The sequence below is a fragment of the Gadus chalcogrammus genome, chromosome 14 (genome assembly GCF_026213295.1).
Source record: "Gadus chalcogrammus isolate NIFS_2021 chromosome 14, NIFS_Gcha_1.0, whole genome shotgun sequence".
NCBI lineage: Eukaryota > Metazoa > Chordata > Actinopteri > Gadiformes > Gadidae > Gadus > Gadus chalcogrammus.
Window position 1 is genome coordinate 15,336,181 of NC_079425.1, and position 22,910 is coordinate 15,359,090.

At 42.5% G+C, this 22,910-nt stretch overlaps 1 long non-coding RNA gene across 1 annotated transcript in view; it reads left to right on the top strand.

The window, feature by feature from the left end:
- The window catches only part of LOC130403823 (uncharacterized), a 57,815-nt gene extending 43,605 nt beyond the window's left edge, over positions 1-14,210 (top strand). Inside the window, exons 2-3 of the long non-coding RNA XR_008904125.1 lie at positions 4,728-4,811; positions 13,394-14,210. This is a non-coding gene — a long non-coding RNA (uncharacterized LOC130403823). The remainder of the gene's footprint in view (positions 1-4,727; positions 4,812-13,393) is intronic.
- Positions 14,211-22,910: the final 8,700 nt, after the last annotated feature.

Consider the following 22,910-nt stretch of genomic DNA (forward strand, 5'->3'; position numbering starts at 1 on the left):
CAAAACAAATTTGTGTCGACTCTCAACCATCACACATATTCTCTTTTCGCTTTTTTAGGAACTTGTTTACAATGATTGTTCAAGTGTGGCATTCATAATCAAATGCCCATTAACAGACAAACAGCCGTAATCATTAACGGAAATATTATGCTTAACTTCCGGGCATCATAACAGCATAAATAAATTCAAACACAATTTTAATAAACATTTGAAATAGGGCAAAGCAGAGAAGCCAGTTGCGAAGACGAGAATTAAGGAAAAATTAAGGCTGCAGGCAGGAAAATGGCCGACTCGCAAAAAAAACCCTCACTCTGTCCCTCAAGGCCAACTGCACATCCAATGGGAGGAACACGTGACGCAAGTTATTATGCTTTGCCTTCTATATTGTGGGGGGATATTGTCCTTTGCTGTCAAGAAGCCCAATCAAACATACAATTATATTTCAAGCTCTGTCCTGCATTAGTGGAGGGATTTTGTGGCCCATTCTAAACCCTGACACTGCTTTTTGGCACCATGACGTGGTACCAACCTGGTAGGGGCTGTCTCGCTCCTATTCCCGTCTCAGCTCTGCATCCCACTCGGATTAAGCCAATCCCACAATCCTGTGCACAATCCCCCCCCCCGACCTCCAAACAGGGACAAACACGCCACTGTTCCTACCTACTTAGCAGCCACTGGAGGTCTGTCTTTAATCCAGCATGCCCACCTGCCAGACTTCATCTCCCTGGCCTCTACACTCAGATGGTGCTGGGTCTGAGGGTCAAGTTCATATCATACAGCCTTTGGTCACCTAGACCTGGTAGAGCTTCAACCAGCTTCACATACCCAACAGGTCATAGGTCCTATTGAAACTAAAACTACAGCGCATGCTCATAGTAAAGACTCTCTGTTCAGTTGATGACAGGGAACTTGTCTGTTCCGATCAGACAAGTTTTGATGCAACTACGATCTATAGTTTAACTATGATGTAAATATATACTTGTATGGCAATGGTAACGATGTCAGGACTCAAATTGAAAATAAAAGGAGCGAAACCATATATTGAACTGGGCGGTATATCGATAATTGAAATATATTGATATTTTTTCAGGCAAGGTATGAAACGTGACGCTATCGTCAACATCAATATAGTTAATTTGCGTTGAAAGTACAGCGCATTTGCCCCAAATCAGCTGTTTTGAGCCGCGCCTGCCGCCTGCTATTTCCTCACTCTGCTTATCTCTCTCCGTCCCTCTCTGCCTCCGGCTCACAGTGTTGCCAGATTGTGTAAAATGTCCCGCCCAATCTGGCAACACTGACTGCAGGGTGCTGGTGCCAGGGTTGCCAGATTAACCCATACTTTGCGCCCCATCTGGAAATGCTTCTCACAAACAATGCCCCGGCCCCCGCTCTTCTACTCCCGCCACTTTTTAAAATCCCCCTCAGCGTGAAAGATGGAGTCCGTCAAACGCATATAACTTTAAAATGTTTGCTACCCTGGCCTACACTAGTGCTGCACGATTTGGTGAAAAAGTCATATTGCGATTATTGTGGACAATATTGCGATTGCGATATAATAAACAAATGGTGTCATGAGTCTACTTGCTTGGTTATCAAGGAAAATGCACACAGATTACTGCTAATTTTAAAATGTTTATTTTTCAACTCACATACAAACTTAAACTAGCATAAAAAATACAAATCTAAAAAACGTGTACAGTACTGTTTTCAAAATAACAATATTTTACAAATTTAATAAATAATAATAAAAAAATAATTTTTCAGGCATTCAGGCAAAGGCATTTCTGCAATGCAAACTTGTTCGTTTTTTTAGTTTTTTTTCAATATTACAACTACGAATTAAATTGGGGCTCATGTTAAATAAAATTAATAGAATAAATAATACATTATTATTATTTTTTTTATCCTAGCCTGTTGCGGTTTATACAATCGCAAAGGCTCGATAAGTCGTGCAGCACTAGCCTACACCCACATTTAGGAATGAGTTTGCTTCAGCAACCCAGGTTAACGAGCACAGAGACGCAGGCAGGCTGGAAATGAAAGCACAGCGGGGTACCGATGTAGAATGACGAGTTGGAGCACGGCAACGGAAACTATGCTATTGTGTCAACAAATATCTATATTTCTTATACCAACATTCTGCTTGAGAATATCGATATGACTTTTGGGCCATATCGCCCAGCACTACCAAATATTAGCATTACTGGTTAGTAGGGCGTACACCTTCTTGTTTATTGGTCGATTGGTTGGCATGCTGTTGTGTTGTTTTTTGTTTTGTTTTTTTATTTTGATCATGATTTAGCTGCTATTGTGAAGCGTCTGCATTTGGAAAAGCCCTATATCAATTTCATGTATTATTGTTGTCCAACGTAATTCTCATTGGTTGGACAATCGCTGGTGTTGCATAAGGAGAAAAGCACAGCTTAATCGTTTATGTTTGTTTGGACATTGACTTTGAATACAAAATAATGTTCACATTAATTTTACATTTTGTGTTTTTTTAAATAATCGTTTGTTTTAATATACCATATTACTTGAACTCACTCAACCTATTAGTATTTACTGACATTTACTCGGCTCCAAACTAATGGTGTTTTCCAGATGCCTTGTACACCATCCTTACGAGTTGCAAGTGAGGAAATCTCCCAGCTTTCTGTGGCATTTCACAGAGGCACGCCCTCTTTCTGTCAGCCCCACTTGGAATTATTAGAGTATACAGAGTTCAGTGAGGAGACTCGACAACAAAAATGGCTGTGCCCATGAATATATTTACTTTCTTTGTATTTGTACCACGTTGGTCATTTTAATGTCGATTTTAAATGCTCTAACACCCTTGATTACATGCGTGCAAAATGCGGTGCGTGCAATGCAATGTAAAGTTGTGTTGCTTGTATTCGAGCTGGTTTGCTAAAGAGGCTAATGTAGCTAACATTGACTAGCCAATGACACAATCACAAAGAAGAACGGGAATGCTATAAGTGCTATGAGACAGAAAATGACGTCACAAGTGCCACTCGTGAGGCTGATTTACGAGGCATCTGGAACAAACCATGTCAACAAAGGTGTCGGTGTGGTAGTGTTTGGTTGAAAGGGTTAGGGACAAAAATATAAAATGTTGACTTTGGTTACAGAAGTTTAAATATCACGATTCAACAAACAACATGGTACATCTTAAAAAGTCAGGTTGTGTGCTCTAGGATAGTTGATCGACTATCTTGTTTAATGCTTGATGGGCTTCGAGTGTGAACATATCAGAATTGGAACCATGGCACCCATCGCATTCGTGTGTTCTCTTTATACTGCATGATGCTGCCAGCTGCGGCACTTTGTGGCTTGTGTGGTGTGCGATCCCCTTTAAGTTGAAGCCCTGCCTTAACCGAAATCCACTGAGTTCCTCCACACAATATTTATATTTAGGTTACCAGGTAGAATGCATTCTGTCTTTGGTTGACTTTAGGGCTGTGCGATATGGACAAAATCTTCTCACGATATTGGTCATTTCATGTCGATAACGATATATATCACGGTATAGTGCATTTTTGGTCAATTGTATGAAAAAGAATTCTAGCCAGAATAACCACATACTCTATAATACTTTTTAAAAATCCTATCAACTAATTTCTTGGAAGGAGGGGGCATGTTTGGACCCATGGCAACTTTTACATGCACCGTAGCGTTATACTGAGAAGCCCAACACTCACTCGGCCGCGATCATCAAAATAAACGGCTTTCCAGAACGAGCTTCAAATATCCGCATACTTGACTCAACCCGTTTAGCTAGTGGTTAGCTAGTGGCACTAGCTTTTTTCTTTGAAAGATTGCATTATTTGACTCTTGTACTGCCTCAGAAAGTTGCGGGACATTCGTTCTGTTTCAGACCGAATCCCTCCAAATGTGTAGTGTAGTAAAAATAAAGCAGGGTCAGAATGATGTAAAATACTGCCATTACGGATAAGTAATAGAACGAAAGGTACGATACAGGGAAATGTGTATTGATAGACATTTTTTCTCACATCCCCGATATATATTGTCAAACCGCCCAGCCCTAATTGACTACAGCCCTACTGGTTAGAAGGCTTTACTTTTTCTGCAGCATTTGGATACGACATCCTTGACGGATGATCATGTGTTACGGCCAGACCAGTATCTAACTGCTGTTCTGCCAACTTATGCTCCCTTGTCAGTTTTGCTACCAAGTGATTCTGCGGAAGCGCATGACGAGACTATTGCTCCCCGGTGTAGTAGTGGTGAAAATACACATAATGAACCCCTGAAATCTCCAATGACTAAGTTATAATACAGTATCAAAATATATTTTTGGAGTGAGTAAAATAACGTTGTTCTGTCTTGGGAGCATCATTTGATAAGGGCAATTGGTCTACAGATAAAATACGCTACCAAACGCATACGGTAGTACTTTTTGATTGGCTAGTTGTATACATTGTTCTGCCAATGTATGCTCCCTTGTCAGAGTCTATCAAATCATGTTACCCTCACAAATGGTGCTGCCTCATGTGTTTGGTAGTGTCGTCATGCTCATGTGCAGAACCACTATGTAGCAACATCTGATAAATTGGCAAAACACCAGGTACGTTTTGCAGCACATTTATATTCCTGAAGGGCCAAGATCTGCGACCATCCCATGCCTCTTCTAGTATAACATCTGTGAAATGTATTTCAATGGATATGTTATTAATGTCGATGTGTGGTTGTGTCTTGTTTTCCAGGATTCCCTGGACTACTAAAGCAGCAGCAGTCGTTTACTTTCACTGGATTTTAGTCCGACTCATTCTCCCTCAGCCATGGAATCGGTATGTCCCTCTGCTGTATACAGCAACTTCTATCTCTTCCCTCTCGCACGTGCAGAGCAGCGGCTGTGTTCAACCCTCAATGCTGGAATGTTTAGAGCAGGAGCATGCCTGTCCTCGCCCTGGCTGGGTTTGTCAGGGGCTTTGTGTGTGGGACTGTTTATGCACACACACTTTTGATCTTTCTGTCTACTATTGTAAGTTCAAAAAGTAGTTGTAATTCGCATTTAGGGCTGGCACTACCACGTGCCAGCAGGGAGTCTATTAATTAGGTTTGAACAGACTTTTCAGCGGTCACTCCAATGAACTGGGCACAGGCAGTTTTCAGCTGTAAGTCAGCTTTACAATCAACCCGTTCTTTTTCATCAGGATGATCTGGGACTTAAATTTAGAAAACAGCAGCTCTTCTTAAGCTATATAACAAGCAGTGTTAATTTGATCATCATTTCCGAATCCTCAATGCTTATGTTTGCCGTTGTCTGGCACTGAAGCGCTGCGGGAGGGGGGCCCGCTCTGCCGGCTACACACCTCGAGGCACAGGGTGCGTTTGTTGGATACTTTGTGTTGTGTTTTTATTTATTTTTAACTAATTAAAGGTTGTAACAGCGATGTTGAGTGACGTCACTTATGGTATTTGAAGCGAGATCCCAAACAAACAACTAGCTTGGCCCTCCCTTCCATATTTTATGCATTCATGAACGCTGCGCGAAACCCCACAAAACCCACCCCTTGTCGGTGATTGGTCTTGGAATATTATTTATTTTGGTTTTGAGTGTTTGGTAGCACCATTTGTTTTTGTATACGAACTCGGAGCATAGGCTGCATACAGAGATGTGTTTTTTTGACGGCCTGCTTATGGGGTGGCAGCTAGGCGGATCGTGAGAAAAGATCAGACAAATGTGATCAATTATGTTTCGGCCTAGAATCGCTGATCCAACCTTTAACATTTAACTATTTAACGTTCTGTCCACAAGAGGGCATTCTAACTATAATTTTTTTCTTGCAAAGTAAATTATAGGCAGAAATGGAGATTATATTAACGCTACCTCTCGACTCGTTAATATAATTAGCCGCTTGTACGTGGTGATGGAGAGCACTGACTCATCACTTCGTTGAGTATATTGTAGGTAACAGCCTATTTATGTATCTCAGCAGACAATGCTCTTACTGCATCCATAGTCGTAAACAACAATCACAGACCTCATCTTAACGGAAATTTAAAATGAACTTAAACACACGGTTTCCCCCTCGCGGTATTCCACCAAAATAATAATTGTGTTTAAAATTAACATTTATTGATATTGTCAACATTTTTATTGGGGTTTACCGTTACACCCCTAAACACAACAGTTTAATTTAGTATACCAACTTTTGACAAAAGAATGATTGCCAACTTCAGTTTAGAGTAATGTAATTTTATTTTCAAATGTTAGTAGGACCAGAAGAGAACGGCAGGATTCCCTTACGTTAGCATCATTTGAATAGTATACATTTTTTACATTTTGATCTCCCCGAAATTCGTTCCAACAGCCATAATACACAGCCATGTATTATGTTTCCAGCTTTTCATTGCATTAACTAGGAACTAGGATGACTTGCGCTGCACCGACTTGTCTGCACTCTTGAGCCGAGGTAAAAGGCTCCCCCTTTCTTGTAAGGCCAACTCCTGACACAGCAGGGCTAATGGTTGACTCCAGGAGCACTGTGCTTGTCCAACTAGATTATGACATCTTCTTAGGAGACAGGCATGGCTTTCACCTTTTTCCTAGTGTCGGCCAGACTAAAATGCAGATGACAATGTATCTGCCGAAGGCTAATATTGCTATTATTTAGCATTTGAATGCTGAATTGAGATTGAAATACCTACCTCAAGAACTAATATTGTGACCTTTAATTATTTTTTATGACAGTCACCACACTGCTCACAAGTTGTGAATCTCTGGTGTTATTATAGCACCAATAGCACAATGGCTAATAATATAAAAATGGGAGCCGATAAATCAACCCGAGATTATTGTGATATTTTCATGGGAGCCGATGCCGCGACTGTCGTTTCGGAATCTTCACTGGCTGAGACTGGCACTGTCATGCCAAATTTGTACCGGCTGCCAAATTTGTACCGGGCGCGTCATCCATACGTAATCCATTCCAAACCTGCATGGCAGCAGATGATCGCGTCGTCCGTTGCCGGGCAGGTTTCAAAAAACATTCGCGCTCATGTTGCCAAAGACTAAATAACATAATACAGTTAACGGATCGCTAGATAATGTAATGTTTTGTTGGGTTCCTTAATAAAAACACAATGTATCTTGGAACAGACATCAACATGCAGCGCGCCAATCCAACTGCGCATGCTCCGTGTGACGGTCTAATAACTGATGTTGATATCATTACAGATAACACTTGTTTTTACTTTATATTTGTATTGTATTTAATTGTTTAATCAAATTTAGCAAGTAAACTTAGTGTTTAAAGCAGGTCAAGGACAAACTAGCACAATACAGATAACGGATCGCTAGATAGAAGGTTCGCGAATGTTCACGTCATTCGACGCGATCGTCCGTTGCCAGGCAACGGACGAAGCGATCATCTGTTGCCAGGCAGATTTGGAGTGGATTACGTATGGATGACGCGCCCGGTACAAATTTGGCAGCTGGTACAAATTTGGCATGACAGCACCACCCTAACCCCTCCATCCCCCTACCCCCGGCCAAAGTAGTGTCTGCTTGTTTTGTGTGCAAGGGCGATCTGCTTACCGTCAGTAGGAAGCAGGAAAACTGATCACAAAGCCTCATAGACCTCCGGCATTAGTAGGCCCCGCCCTCTCCACACCTTCCCAACCAGCCCTCCCCGACTAAGTGATGCCAGTCACATGTATTACTGGAAGCAACCAAGTAATCACCATCATATTTTAAGCGTTCTAACTCCTCCACTTCACCCCTTGGTTACCAGACACAGACTGAGGTGGCCTACAAGCTAGCACTCTCCCTGATTCTCTCTTCTTGCGTGTGTGGGGTTATTAATTTGTGTGTGTGGTGTGTGTGTGTGTGTGTGTGTGTGTGTGTGTGTGTGTGTGTGTGTGTGTGTGTGTGTGTGTGTGTGTGTGTGTGTGTGTGGTGTGTGTGTGGTGTGTGTGTGTGTGTGTGTGTGTGTTATTGATTAAAGGCTCTGCCCTCTCCTCACAACCCTCTTATGTTCCTCTTTTTCTCAAACTTCATCTCGCCTCACTTCCAACCTCAGTCTCTATTTTCTCTCTTGCTCTCTGCCTCTATCTCTGGTATTATTAGTATGTGTGGCAGTAGTCCTTCTGTGCACGCAGGGCCCGACAGTCATATTACATAACTCCCAGATATCAGGCTCCTCCTGCACCAGGCCGGAGAGACTACTCCACTATAGGCTTCTTTATTTGCCCAACCTTTCCACTTCCTCCCCTCCGTCCCTCCCCTCCTTCTCCGACAGCGCAGTCCTTGCAGAAGATAGAGGGAGTCTGTTTGAGGGAACAGTCGAGCCTCTGTGGAGGGGAGACAGGCTCCTCTTAGCTGGCCACCACTGGCCCGGCTTACATCTCCAGACCTGGAATGTGAGGTCTTCCATGTGCCGGGGTGAGGCTAGAGAGGGGGTGCTGGGGGAGGAACTAGGAGGGTTCTGTGAACTTTCTCTCTCTGTGTGTGGGTGAGTTTGTGGGTGGGTGGCTCATCTGGCTGGTGATTGTTCAATGTCTTTGTTTTATTTTTCCCCATAGGTGCATGGCTTGTTTTGTTTTTTAATGCGCCCTACTAAGTGCAATACCCCGGCCACCACGCATACACTCGTGCTCTTACACACAGGTTGGTTACACTGAGGCAAGAGATGTGTCATGTTACACTAAATAAGGAAGAGTTGCTTGTCAGAGCAGAGAACAAGAATGTTCTCCAATAGGATGCTGTGTGTTCTTAGCAGAGAGAACTCGTCTCTCGTCTTGAACTTTTACTTTTTTCGGCTTTTTTGGACTGAAACATATCTGTTCGATGTGGACCAGCCAAATGGTGATGGTGAAATTCAAACATGGGGTCTTCCAAAGTAGGGCCGCAGTGAATATCCTTGTAGCTTCCACATTCAAAACTTATGCAAAAGCTTAAGCAGCGCAGCATGTTTGTGTTACATAAAATAAAACATACCCGCTTGTCTACTCTGGGATCAGTAACTGTGTTATTCGCTGTTTCAGCAGTGGCTGTCAATGGGGAAAAAAGGAAAGGGGCTTTCTTAGCTAACAGCTAATTGGACTGACAAATTGTTCCATCCACCACAAACCGGAAGATATTATGAAGTCTATTTCTGGGCTTCATTCTCCTGGCTAACTCTTGCTTTCTGTTTCAATGTTAGCCCCATCTTAATTCTGTTCGTCTTGATCTTAATTGCCCTGCCTCTGTCTTTTTTGTCCATCTTTCTCTATTTTTTTTTCTCCCTCCTTCTTTTGTGGTTAAGTCCGTCCCCTCAACCTTTGCATCTGACTCCTTCTTCTCTCTGTTTCAGTGTCTCTGAATATCTCTCTCATTGTAAAGCCTTTATTAGGCAGGAGGGGTTAGAGGTTGAGTCTGTCAGACACGTCTGTGCACGAAAATATGTACTCACTACTCGTTGGAATCCAGTCCTACAACACTATCTGTGCCTAACTCGTTATAACTCTTGCATTGAATTGCTGTAAACTGGCAGTGGTTCTGATTTTCCTCTGCCAAGCTGTTTCTTCTAGCTTCATCAGTGCCTACAAGAACTGCTTTGTGCATATGTTTAAATATGGATATGCTTACAAATATATGTTTACATTTAAAAGTGCATCTTGCAACAGATTTATTGCAAATTATTTAGCAGTTTATCACCCAAGGTCTCAAAAGGCTGCTAGTTTCCATTTATAAATCAGACTATCCATTCTTGTTATATTGCGTTATGCCATGAACACTTTGGAAAACCCAATGTATTTGTTTATATCTTGTGCAGTGGCAGATGTTGGTTGGTAATGGCAGCACGCTAGCAGTCAATGGTAGTGCTGATTGTGGCGACTAGTAGTCCCGGCCTGTGTGTCTGGCTTGTTTACCTGAAAGGGACCTGGCCGGCTCCAGCACTCTGCTCCGTCTATGTTATGTCAGCAGCCAGCCAAGTTCACATCAGAGAGGCGTTTCTCTGTGTTTAGAACTGGTGTCTAATTTTAGAGCTGCTAGGCACTGGTCTAAGCTTGGGAGGCTGAGATAAGACCTGTCCCCTCTTTCCTCCTGTGCTGTGAACACGTCTACCTTCTGCACCAGCGCTGCTAGGCATGGCTTTCAGTCTGTCAATTGGCTTAACAAAAAGACTCGGGTATCAGAGTGCATTTCACATGGTGGATATAAATGCATATGGGTCTGGTGTAAAGTTATAAATATAAATAATGAGGGATGCACCGATTCCACCTTTTCTTAGCCCAAGTACAAATACTTGGCAGTACCAAAGTAAAAAATTACTAAAGTAATAAAGTACTCAGTACCTGAGTACCATAGATAGTATATAAAATGGCTGTAGCATCCGGGCAGTTATTCCAACTGCATCTAATTCTCTTGGTTTATGCGCGTCGCCATCTTAGTTTGACTCGTCATAGTTTGACTCCGCCTCATTTCCTTTAACCAAAAAAGGGCATTGATCTTCGCCCCCCCATGGGGGGCGGGAGATACGCCCATCTAGGTGACGTACACCGAATTAGCAACATCAGCTAGCTATCACTCTAGACTAGAGACTGCGCCCCTAATTATTCCTACATTTTAACCTCCAATACAATAAAAATTAGCCTCCTAAAAAAATCTGTGTTGTCATGGAGATATGAAGTAAACATTCTGACTAGATTGTTTTTTTGGACCAGGCTGTAAATAGGTTTAATAAGACTGTGAAAACGGCCTGTTTAACATGTGAGTCAACGAAGAATTGCTCCCTTTTGGTACCACCTCGTAGTGGTCACCCGGTGCTACTTCAATGTTTGTCACTTCCGCATTGGATGCTGGTATATCTCGCTGTGCTTAGGGCTTGCTGAGTATGCAGTATCGCTGTCAAATCTGTAACGTCTGTGATGAAAAGTAACGGTGCGCAGAATTGAAAAAGGAACTATGTTTCGTCTTTACTTATTACATGAAAAAGTAGTTGCGTTACTGTGTTAACGTGTTACTTACTTTGTAACGTGTTGCACGCAACACTGTCTAGTGGTCTCACGGTAACGTCAAAATCCATACCGTAGTGCAAATTCACACCGGTATACTTTCTATACCGTTTATACCATACACCCCTACCCTAGAGTCTTAGTAATGAATTGATGGTGTTGAATTTCCATCGCCCAACGTGCTGTCATCCACAGTTCTATAAGAGCGCTCTTATTGTGTAGTGGTGTTCCGAAGGAGCTGGCTGATGCTGGTTAGTGGATTTTGAAGAGAATGAGGAGGGTGCAGGGTGCATGCACATGGTCTCTTTGCTCTCCAGTTTCCAGCCATAATGACCCAATAATGGCTGCTATTCTGATTTGTTTATCTCAGACCGGTGTCAGTTTTCAGGAAGTTTTGCCCTGAAGGGGAGTATCAAAGTGTATAAGCGAAAGAAACGCCCAAGACGCGCTTGCAAGCACACGCAAGACACGCCCACCGACACGAGCACACGCACACACGAGCACAGACGCACACACGAGCACAGATGCACACACAAGCACAAGAGACACACATACTGTGTTTGTGTGTGTGTGTGTGTGTCTAATCTCGTCCAGCCGAACAAAGAAAGAAAGATGGATATATTCCCCCCCACCCCACCAATCCCTTGCTACTTTGTGTGGGTGTCCTGTAGCCAGCCTTCCCCCCTTTCCCTAGCCATAAAGCAGTGACCTTGGTTTCAAGTAGCTGTGCTCTGCTAGTAAGCCAACACCTCTCAAGGGATGGGCTGACCTTGTTCTCTGACACTGTAAGTAACCCCTTCCTCTCTTCACACACGCATGCACACACAGATACTACTAACTAATAATAATGTCAACATGCACACACAGATGTACGTAGACATGCATCTCTCTGCAAGTTATTTGGACTTTGATACTTGGATCCAAATTTAAGGGGCCTGATAGGTCAGGGATGGTACATGATCATTTCTTCCGCATCTTTATAGCCAAGCCTAATCTGTTCAAACAACGCACCCTCCCTTTTTATGTGCTCTGCCTTGTAATCCTGCTTTCATATAATTTCGTGTGTGTGTGTGTGTGTGTGTGTGTGTGTGTGTGTGTGTGTGTGTGTGTGTGTGTGTGTGTGGGTGTGTGTGTGTGGTGTGTGTGTGGTGTGTGTGTGTGTGTGTTGTGTTGCAGTAATTATGCCCTGTAATCTACTCAAATACCTTTCAAAGGTTTGTGGCATGATCAATACTTTCTAATTGGTAACAAACAATTTAATTACCGACATATACATGCCTCTTCAGTATATTATGCTTTGATATAAGATATAAACATAAAATAATTTCAAAGGCTTCTCACAGACTTATTGCAAACATTTATTTCTGAAGTGTGATCACCTTCTTCTAGCACACTGGGTGGTCCGGCTGGTCCATCACCACAATTTTGCCGTGCTTCCGCAGCAAGTGGGTCAGCTCCTCTGAGCTGCTCAGTGTTGCTGTCGTAATCCACGAAGATCTCAAAGTCTGAATACCTGCGCAGCACTTGCAGGGCCTTCAGATATGATTTCATGTACTTTAAATTGGGCCTTTGTTACCAAAAGCCTTTACACGGCGGTGACATATGTACAGGTTTGTTTCTTTCAATCCTTAATTGTTATCAAGTGCGGCTTATGCACAATGAGGTATTTGTGTGATTGTGTGTGTGCACGCATTGCTGGGCCAGAACGAGTGACTAGTTAGGAGTCCAGAAGCAGAAAGAGATGGGCCTGTATGGACTGAACCATTCCCACACCACGCTCCCTGTCTAGCTCCACATCCGTCCCCAGCCTAGCCCGGCCATAATCTGCAGGCCTGTCCGGACCCAGTGGACAATGTTGAATGTGGACACTCATGCCAATCTAGCTAATTCAATTGTTGGTAAGAGAGGGTGAAACTATGCACTGAGCTTAACAGATGGATATATATTTTTCTCTTTTTCTCTCTCTCTCACCCTCTCTGTCTCTCTGTGTGGGTGGGTTTGAAGAATATTGTTGATGAAACGAGCAGGCAGCTGGGGCCCACTATAGTGTTTATCTGTTGCTACATTGTAACAATACCCCTTGACTCCTCATCACCCCCCTAGCACTCTGAATGGACCCAGGCGAGGAGGAGGGGGGTCAGGGGGTTGGGGTGGGAGCGACCGTTGGCTCTATTTGCCTCGATTGTATTGTTTGGGGAAGCAAGATGACCATAGCAGAAGGAGCCCACTGATGAGGACGGGATCACAAAGTCAGCTAGCTGGATTCCCGTTGCTCATGTCGTTCTCGGTCTAGGCTTTATTAGCCTGGAAAACATTAATTTACATTGATAAAGCACAATGTATCTCTCTCTCCATCTTGCTTTATTTTCTTAGTTTCTCTCTCTCAATATCTCGCTCACTCATGTTCTCGTATCTCTCCACCATTTAGATCCATCCACCTTCCCCATCTACTCTGACCATCTTCCCTGTATCTTCTGAAGAAAAGCATCTCCACAGCATGATGTTGCCACCACCATATTTAACAGTGGGGTTGGTGTGTTCAGGGTGATAGTGTGCAGTGTTAGTTTTCCGCCACACATAGCGCTTTGCATTTAGGCCAGAAAGTTCAACTTTGGTCTCATCTGACCTTCTTCCACATGTTTTCTTTATAACCTAACCCTGCTTAAAACTTCTCCACAACTTTATCCCTGACCTGTTTGGTGAATTCCTTGGTCTTCATGATGTTGTTGTTCCAGTGTTCTCTAACAAACCCCTGAGGCCTTCACAGAACAGGTGTATTTATATGAGAGTAAATTACACACAGGTGGCCTCTATTTACTCTTTAGGTGACTTCTGAAGGCAATTTATTAGACAATGTATTTAGGGGTATCAGAGTACAGGGGGACTATAGCTGCTTGACTAATTTGGATTATAATGGTTTTCAATTGATCCCCAACTGTCTAGTTTCAGTTTCAGTACACCAAAAAAAAAAGGTTGATTTAAATCTTGAAGAAGACAATGTCAATGAACCCGCTGAGGTCTTTACTAACCGGCCAAGTCTTTTAATTGAGCTCTGTAGTTATCTGATGTGTGCTCTAAAATGGAGCTCTGTTCTGGTAATCTGTCTTATAGTTATTATAATGATGATTAGCTCTCTGATGGAGCTCTGTAGTTATGGGATGTGACCTCTAGGATGGAGCTCTGTGATGGATAAAAAGCCTGAATGAGAACAAGAAGGACAGGTCTTTGCCTAAAGCTCTAGGGTGCAAAGAGTGTTGTCTTGTCCATTCACAGAATTAAACTCTGGTCTCACTATTTGACGCAGGCTGTCCATACAAGGAAGTGCAAGTGTGTTCTTTCCTGCAGTCCTGATTAGGGCTTGCCTCTCGATCTCATGCATTCTGTTACCCAATCCACCAAGTAGACAAGTAAAACGATGAACACAGCTGTAAAGAAGGCTAGATTAACATCACTAATACTACTATTACTAGTGGTAGTTTAAGCTGTAGTTTGGCTCTAAATCTTTCTGGAAACTTGTTCTTGGTAGTGGTGTTTTTCAGACACTTCTATATTTACCCTTCTTGCAGTTGGTTGTGTTCCAGAAGCTGCCATGCTTCATTATTCAACATTTGCTCCAGTTGTTGAGGTTATATTTAGCAGTGTAGTGGGGGAGAACCAAGCACACTTACCCACCAATGGTAGCCAGAAGCTCACAGCTCCAATCTGAAGGCTAGCTCGCAAATGACTGTTCTCTTATCCTTCTTCTCCCCTCCCTTTCATCCATCTCTCCTCCCCCTCTCCTCCTAACCCCTGTACAACAACAACAACAACATTCTCCTTCCTTCAAAGATCCCCTCATTTGCTATTGATATCATTCAATTTTATATCTGTTTTTGTAGTTCTCTCGCTCTCTCTTGCTCCCCCCAACCCATTTCCTCCACTTCGGTTGATACATCTTTCTACCAGAATAGCAGACCAATTATTGTTTTCATTCCGTGTATTTTTCCTTTTTTTTGTTGTTTTTAATATTTTTATTTCACGTTTTCTTTTTATTATTTTTTTGGGGCGCAATAATGTAATGCTGCTCACGTTTTAAGCTATGCTGCCTGTTGTGGTTCCTTGATTTCCACTTTTCATCTTCTAACTGCCCTTAGCCTTGTTTATACACATTCTATCCTATTCTGTGATCTTGACAAGGAATTGGTTATAATATCTAGCATTACCTTTTTAAAATAAGCACATATTACATTTTTGTGAACATCTCTTTGAATTTGTTCCTTTTGTAAGTTAAGTATTTAATTGTATCTTCTAAAATGTACTATAAATATACAATACAATTTTAGGGCTGAATAAATTCTTCCATATCTGGAGCCCTAACACTATAATGTCCTCCGCCAAAGACTCCGGCTACACCACCATCGTTTACCACGTCACCTTCCACCCACACCCCCGCATTATCTTGTGTGTCTCCATTACTAGAGTAACCGCCCTGCACACAAACCTCCATAATACAATGTTCCATTAGATTGCATCAGCCAGATTCAAGCTGGCCTTTTAGACTCTCCTTTCCCGCTCTCCCCCTCTGTCTATATTGTCTCTCTCTATCCCTTCTCCCCTCCTTTCCCTTCCTTCATCTTTGTCTTCACTTTCTCTCTCCCTTCTCCCAATTTATCTCTTTATCCCACTCTTACACTCTTCTTCTGATATATTTTGTGTATTACTTCTTTTTTCCTCGTTGGTTAAAGAGGGCAAAGAGTTCATGAGGTTTTGCATGATGAGTCTTGATGGGAAGTGTTCAAGCCAAACGCTTAAGTAAGGTATTTTCCATTCATTCCTCCCAAGAACCCTTCCTTGATACCCAATGTTTCAAAAAGCAGGCAGACCTTGAAAGCAGTGTAACTAATTGTTCTTTGCTTTCAGGATGGCTATGCTTGCATTGCTATCATGTTACAAGTTTCTAAACATGCAAGCTATTAACGATGGAGCAACAGCTCAAGCTATATGTGCTATTCTAGTAACTAGGCCTGCACGATTCGGGGAAAAATACGAATCACAATTTTTTAGCTGGGAATTAATATCACGATTCTCTGCCAAGATTTGACGTCATTTGGTCATGAACCATGACCAAAAAAGAGGCAGTACCAAGCATAGTTTTTTGGCACCTCTAGCACGTTGCGTTTCATATGGCTTTTTATAACTGATTAAAGTACAGTATCAAAAACGGTACGATTTATTTTGTACAAATAGCAGCACAGTCTTTATTTGCTGGCCTTTTATAACTACTGAACCAATGACAAACACCTGTAAATGAAGGCTTTAAAAAAGAAAAAAAAGTAATACCAAAAGCAAACATTTTATTTTTGACCATGACACTAGAGTAGAAAGAAAATATATTCTAAATAGACTGATACAAAAAATAAATACATTTAATAATGGAACATGGTTTAACTTCTTAATAAGGATGTTGTAAATTAAGTAACAGTGGACATACACAAGTCCACTTTAGAGCAAAAGTAATGTAGGCCTAGAGATAATCATTTTTTTTATGTACATGTTGATTTAACTTCAGTAACTGTAAGCTTAACTGTAAAGGTGCTTGCCCACCGCCGCGCGGCAACCGCCCTTATAACCGCCTCGCTGCCGGAGGGTTCAGCGCGGCGGTGTGAAGGGCCAGGCGTTTTCAAAAGCGGCTGCTGCTGCGGCTACCGCCGAAAGTTTCAACACGGGGAAAGCTGAGCGGAAGGGCAAAATCTGTACGCGTTAAAGTGGGCGGCAACCGCTTCCTGGTCAACAGACGCTTTTGTAACCGCCTCCCCTCTGCCGCCCTTACCTCATGAAATTAATGGAGGCGGCGAGTTGCCGCGCGGCGGTGTGAAACCGGCTTAAGCTTAAACCAAATGTCAGTACATTAGTTTAACAATCCTTTTCTAGTAAGGGATATAAAATGTAAACAAAACAGTGAACATACGTACGTCCACTTTAGTTAAATAGGCATGAACTGTATGCCTCAAAACATTTTTTAAATTATTTTTTTTATACACTGAATGTGCATCAGCAATTATTATGCAAGAATACAAGCATATCTGCCTTTTCTGGTAGGTTTCTTGAGCGCTCCGCACTAATGGTATCTCCTGCTGTGGAGAATACCCTTTCTGAGGGAGTAGAAGAAGCCTGAGCGCACATATACTTTTGTGCTACACATACAGAAGTGGCAAATGGTCCTTCTTCTGCCACCACCATAGAACAGGGTCAGATGACATGGGAGTGCTTCTGTACATTTGTATTTCTAAGTCCTCACCAATGTTCTGGGTCTCTACCTGCTGCACGCTCCTCCTCTCCAAACAGCTCCTCTAGGGCCTTCTTGGGGTGCTTTAAAGGTACAGTCTGAAATTAAAAGGACCATAAATTTGTGTGACTGACACTCATGTGGCCCTACCAACAAAAGTAGAAACATATAAACCTGGCAGTGGTGAGCAATGATCATGTTTGAAATAAAAAATGTGCTTATTAGATGGAAGACGGATCCGCGCTGTCCTTTAGGACAGATGGGTTGTTTTGGGCTTCATACACTGCCCTGGTTCTTAGGACTTTACCTAAGATCTTTCCCTGCTTTGTATAATGTACAGTGACCGTTGTATAATGGTCTTGGGCAAGCCATGTCCATCCATCTGCTGTAATGGCTGCCTATTTCAATTTTTTTGGAGGGGAAGTTTTCTCTTTCAACCTGATCATTACCGTCGTCAACAGAGGACACAGTGGAGCTTGTTTGACTCGTACGCAGGCTTTTGAACACAACATATTCTTGGTACTTAAATCCATTCTGGGTCGACAATGTTTAGCATGTTGCTGGTATTTGCACATTTACACAATATAACAGCATTGCATTGATTACACAGGGCATGATTAAATCCATTCTGGGTAGACAAATGTTTTAGCATGTTGCTGGTATTTGCACATTTACACAATATAACAGCATTGCATTGATTACACAGGGCAGCATTTTCATTGCTTTTGGTGTACTGGAACCAGACTTTGGATCGCTTCCTCCTCTCTATGATGCTGCCTCGTTGTTTGAAGGTCTGAGCCATCGCAGAGAGAGTGACGCAATGTACCGTGACGCAAAATTTTGAGAAAACCGGAAAACGTTGCACAGAGAAATGAGGGCATCGTGAAGAATCGATAATTTTGGAGGCGTACAATTCCGATGGAATTGGTTAGTTGGAGTCGGTTCTGAGTAGGAACCGGTTCTCGATTCCCACCCCTACTAGTAACACACTCAGCATTTAACAGGGCTTAAGACTGTGACCAAAATGATTGCATTTATTGTGTGGATGGGAGGTAATGTGTTCCTAGTCCAGTTGGGACAGTAAAAAAGTAGACGCATAGAGCATCAGAATAACGCTTCAAAAAGAAAAATGACAAAATCAGGACTAAGTGCTGCATGAAAGAGGTCAGTGGCTTTCTGATCCACTCTTGGTCCGTCCTGCTAGGTTATGTCAGAGCTTCATATGAAGTGGTCGGCTCACCAGACGAGCAATGTATCTATTGTTGAGTTTATTCGGTTCAGAAAACCTACCAGTCTCGGATGATATTTAGACGCCGTCCCGGCAGGGCTCAAAACTAGGATTTTCTAACTTCTTCATTTGGCATGTCCGTTGTCACAGAACCTTCCCTCTGTGTATATTCATTATAAAAGATTCACTCACTTTGAAATTATCAAAAAATGTTTTATTGCATTGGTAGTCTTTTTATTTTTTTCTACTGCCAGTGACTTGACATCTCGAGATTTGTCATCTACAATAGTACATTTCTGCCATGCTTGTGAATAGAGATAGTGTTGCTGTGCTATTATTATTATTATTTATTGAAACCTTTGCCACATGCTCTCAATAACTTTCGGCACATCCAAAACCTTGGCGTATGTACTAATTATATTAAACATGGAACAAGACCTAAATTCAACGCTGCCTGGCGTGGTGCTCCATGGCTTGTATAGTGTGTGTCCTGCTTTACATTGAAGCTCTGCTGTAACAGTCAAACTCGGACCAAGTGTGGATCCGAAGCCACCGACTTCCTCCACACAGCACTTGATAATACAGTTTTGCTTTTTTAAGCTTGATTCCAATAAAACATGTATTTTAGGGTGATGAAGCGTGGTTTCAATGATTGCGTCTGGTATCGCGATATCAGAGGTATGACTCGGGAGAGTAGTAAAGGATCAACATGCGTTACAGAGATGCAAGGTAAATGGACAGATTGTTTAAAAAAGGATTCAGCAAAAATTCTTATGGTGCCAAGAAAAGTGTGTGGCACTAGTAGTACATGATAGTCTTGAGCCCTGTTTGAACACATTCTTTTCATTAAGCTTGCAGAGATTGTAAACTACGTTTGTGCTATTCAATTAGTCATTTGCTTGGAATTGAAAAGCATTCATTCGAATCATACAAGCACATGCTAAAGTTTTGTTTACGGGCTACAAACACACACAACTTAAAGGATTTTGGCTTGATTGCTCGGATCCCAGGTTAATTGTTGACAAAATCTCTTGTCTATATGTAAAATCTAAGTGTGCAGGCCGGGCACCTCATTCATTCATAAAATCGACCTACATTTTTGGCAAATTAAAGCCATTGAATCCCTTTCTACAACAAGTGAGTCTTCGGTGGTGTAATCATGGTGTCTGTATTGTTCATCCCAAGTAAGTGCATACAAACGGCCCTGATTAGGTCATTTTCACCAATTTATGAAAAAATCATGTTTTGATTCTGCTTTTACACACAGTTAGAAATCTGAGTGAAGATCAGAGTCGAAACTTGTCGATCTGTTTATTTTTGGGCACTATTGTAGAAACCTATGATTACTTATGTTGAACAAAACAATAATACAGCTATTGGAGCTGCTTTATTGGGAAGAGAATGGATGTCAATGGGTCTCCAACTTGGGGTCATTGAAAAACAGGGAAATAATTAAAGCTATTTATGCTCTGTTGTTGCAGAACTAAACTACAGGGGGTGTCGTGCTGTACAGCTGAATTTACGTGTGCTTTGTTGCTGTATAGATCCAGCCCCGGCATTCGTGCTCCCTCAGTGTTTGTTCAAGAAATGTAGTTTGCCAGAAAGCATAGGACTCTTTCCTAGCCACCCAGGCATCCAAAGAGAAGTGCGCAACAGTGTCTCCATGCGTGTCAGTGAGTGGCTGTGTGTGCGTGAGTGTGTCCGCGTGAGTGTGTCCATGCACGCAAGATGAATCCAGTGACATGCTAAGATAAGACATCAGCATAGCAGTGACTGTATTCCTTCGCTCTTCTCTTCCCCCTAAATAACTGACAACTCTTTAAACCTCAACAACCGATTGTATTGCTGCTGAAAACATCAATGTCATTACCAATTGAATGGCTAGCCTAGCATCTAGTAGCAAAACTAAACCAAAGTGTTTGTACTTATTCTGGTAAACCTTGTTGGCAACACAAGTAGCTTGTTGTTGTTTTGGTGATTGATAAATCAAAAACATAATGTATAAACGGCTAGAAACTAGGTATAAAAGTAAAGCAAGAAGTTGTTTTCTCCCTGGTTATGGAGATTATCAGCAAACTAAATCTACTGTACAAGCACTCCTATCCCCTTCTGCTTTGGAACAGTGAGTGCAGCGTGTGAAAGCAGAGTGCTAATTTTGTGGAAAGGAGAGAGGAGGAGTTTGTCACAAATCTTTGGGTTTTGGCGGTCATTTGATTTTTCTTGTGGTGAACGTCGTTTGACGTCGGTCAGAAGCTAATTCAACATTTTAGAGAGCCCCAATAACGGTTTACACTCTTTAGTGTACATTCTCCATTCATACTCGTTGTGGTGGTATTGGATTAAATTATTTTTCGTGGACACTGATTAAACTGAATTAGAACAGGAGGGAACATACTTCAGTTAAAGACACACACACGTGACACGTTGATCTGTTGCATGAACGCGACCAAGCAGAAGACAGCTTGGCAAAGTGGATTTTTAAGTTTTTTTCCAGTTTGTATTGTGTACTGTTGTTGGCAGCTACCTGTTTAGCATCCCTAGTACCTACCTTTGTCTGGGATGCTGTTATAGTTCTGTATTTTAGCCGTGTGAACTCAGCCATGACTGTAAGGCCACTCACACTAGGGCCAACGCCCCGTGCCCGAGCTCATTTGCATATTCAAGTCTAGAACGTTCGGCTAGTGTGACCACGCCATCCGTATTCCAGCACAGAACAGCCCCTTGGCCACGGCACACCTGGGAGAGGTGTGCCGTGGCCAAAGTACAGATGCTAATGAGATGACACGCGCGGATACTCAACGTGAGCTGGATGACGTAGTCCTTGCGTGACCCTTCTTTCTTTATAGGTCCAAGTCCTTCTTCCCCACAACAATCATTTTAGACAATGGCGGCAAGCGGTTCACGAGTGGGTTTACGTTGATGCGATAGTGAAGTCGAGTGTTTACTTGAAATTTGGCAGACGACAGCATTCAGTCGCAGCTGGACACCACGCTTGGTGATGACGTATTTATCGTATTACGACGTGATGACGTATGTATGAAGGAGCAATCGTGCCCAGGCCACGGCCTTTGTAGCAGTGTGACCACAGGCCAGCGGTGGGAGTGGGGACTGGGGAGGGGGGGAATCGTGCTTCTTCTTCTTCTTTCGTGTAATTTCCTTTGGAACTATCACACAGGGATTGCTACATTCAGCAGCCAGTTCAGTGTCTCTCCGTCCAGCTGTACCAGGCCTCTACGGCCATGTGGGGTGCCAAAGGTCGGGCACTCGTTGATTATGTGTGAGACCGTCTGGGTAGCCCCACATTGGCAGGTGTCTGAGGGGCTTGATCCTGTCATTTTCTGGAAGGACTGGGTTCTCCCCCAGGTTCTGGATCGAGCAGAGAACCTCTACGTGGTGATCCTAGTAACGACTCATAGTCGGCTAATCTCAGCAACTCAATTTCCAGAAGGAAACTATACATACTAGGGAATCTTCAGCACGGAACAGGCAAACGGCCCTAGTGTGAGTGGCCCCTTGTGTGGAGAAGAGAAAACATGCTGATTAGGCAGTTAGGAGTTGATGGACTTGTCTAGACAATGACTACTGCGACCCTTTAAATGGGCGTCCTACGTTCTAAGGGAACATTGCGCGTTTTCTTTTTATACAGGTCTGTAGTGAAATTACAATCCAATGTACGCATTTAAATATGTACGATGGTTTGGTCATATCTGGTTATTCTAACACAACCTGGATCATCCGGTTGTTTGCTGTGTGATGTTTAATATTTAGATTAGTCGATTGGCTCTATGTTTAATTGGTTGGACAATCGCTGATGTCCTATTCTCTGGGGCCCGAGGGACACATGCAGACTGAATAATTGTACCCCTTAGTGATGAATTGTGTTAAAATGTCCTTGATAATGAATAGAAATAATCTTAAAGGCGCCGTTGTTTCTGTTGTATTAATCATATTCATAGGCTTAAAGACTTGGTAAAACCCCTGTTTTCACAAGTTTGAATAAAAAAATGAAGTACTTAGTCTTTTATAAAAAGTTCAAAATGTTAGCTCTTCGACTAATCGATTGGTCCAAAAGTAGGTTTAATTTTAAGTTCATCAAGGTTCTCTGGTTGACTACTGACATACCTGGATGAATTCAAGGGGGAATATTTCGATGTCATACTTTCTCTAAACTTGTAGTGGATCAACACACTGTGTGTGTTGGTCCACTTTCATAATCCAGCTACACTGGAGTAGAATGCTAGATTCTAATCAAATCCACTGCTTAGGCCTGTATTAAGCCTTGATTAGGGTGTGCGAAACCCTTTAGCCAATTTTTTTTAACCTATCAATGTTTGCATGCGTGTTGACTACATCAGCCTCAGAGCGTGCCTTTATGTGCATTTGTGCTCGTGTACGCGCTTGTCTGTGCAACTCTTTTGTGCGTCCACATTTGATTCAGCCTCATCACAGCGC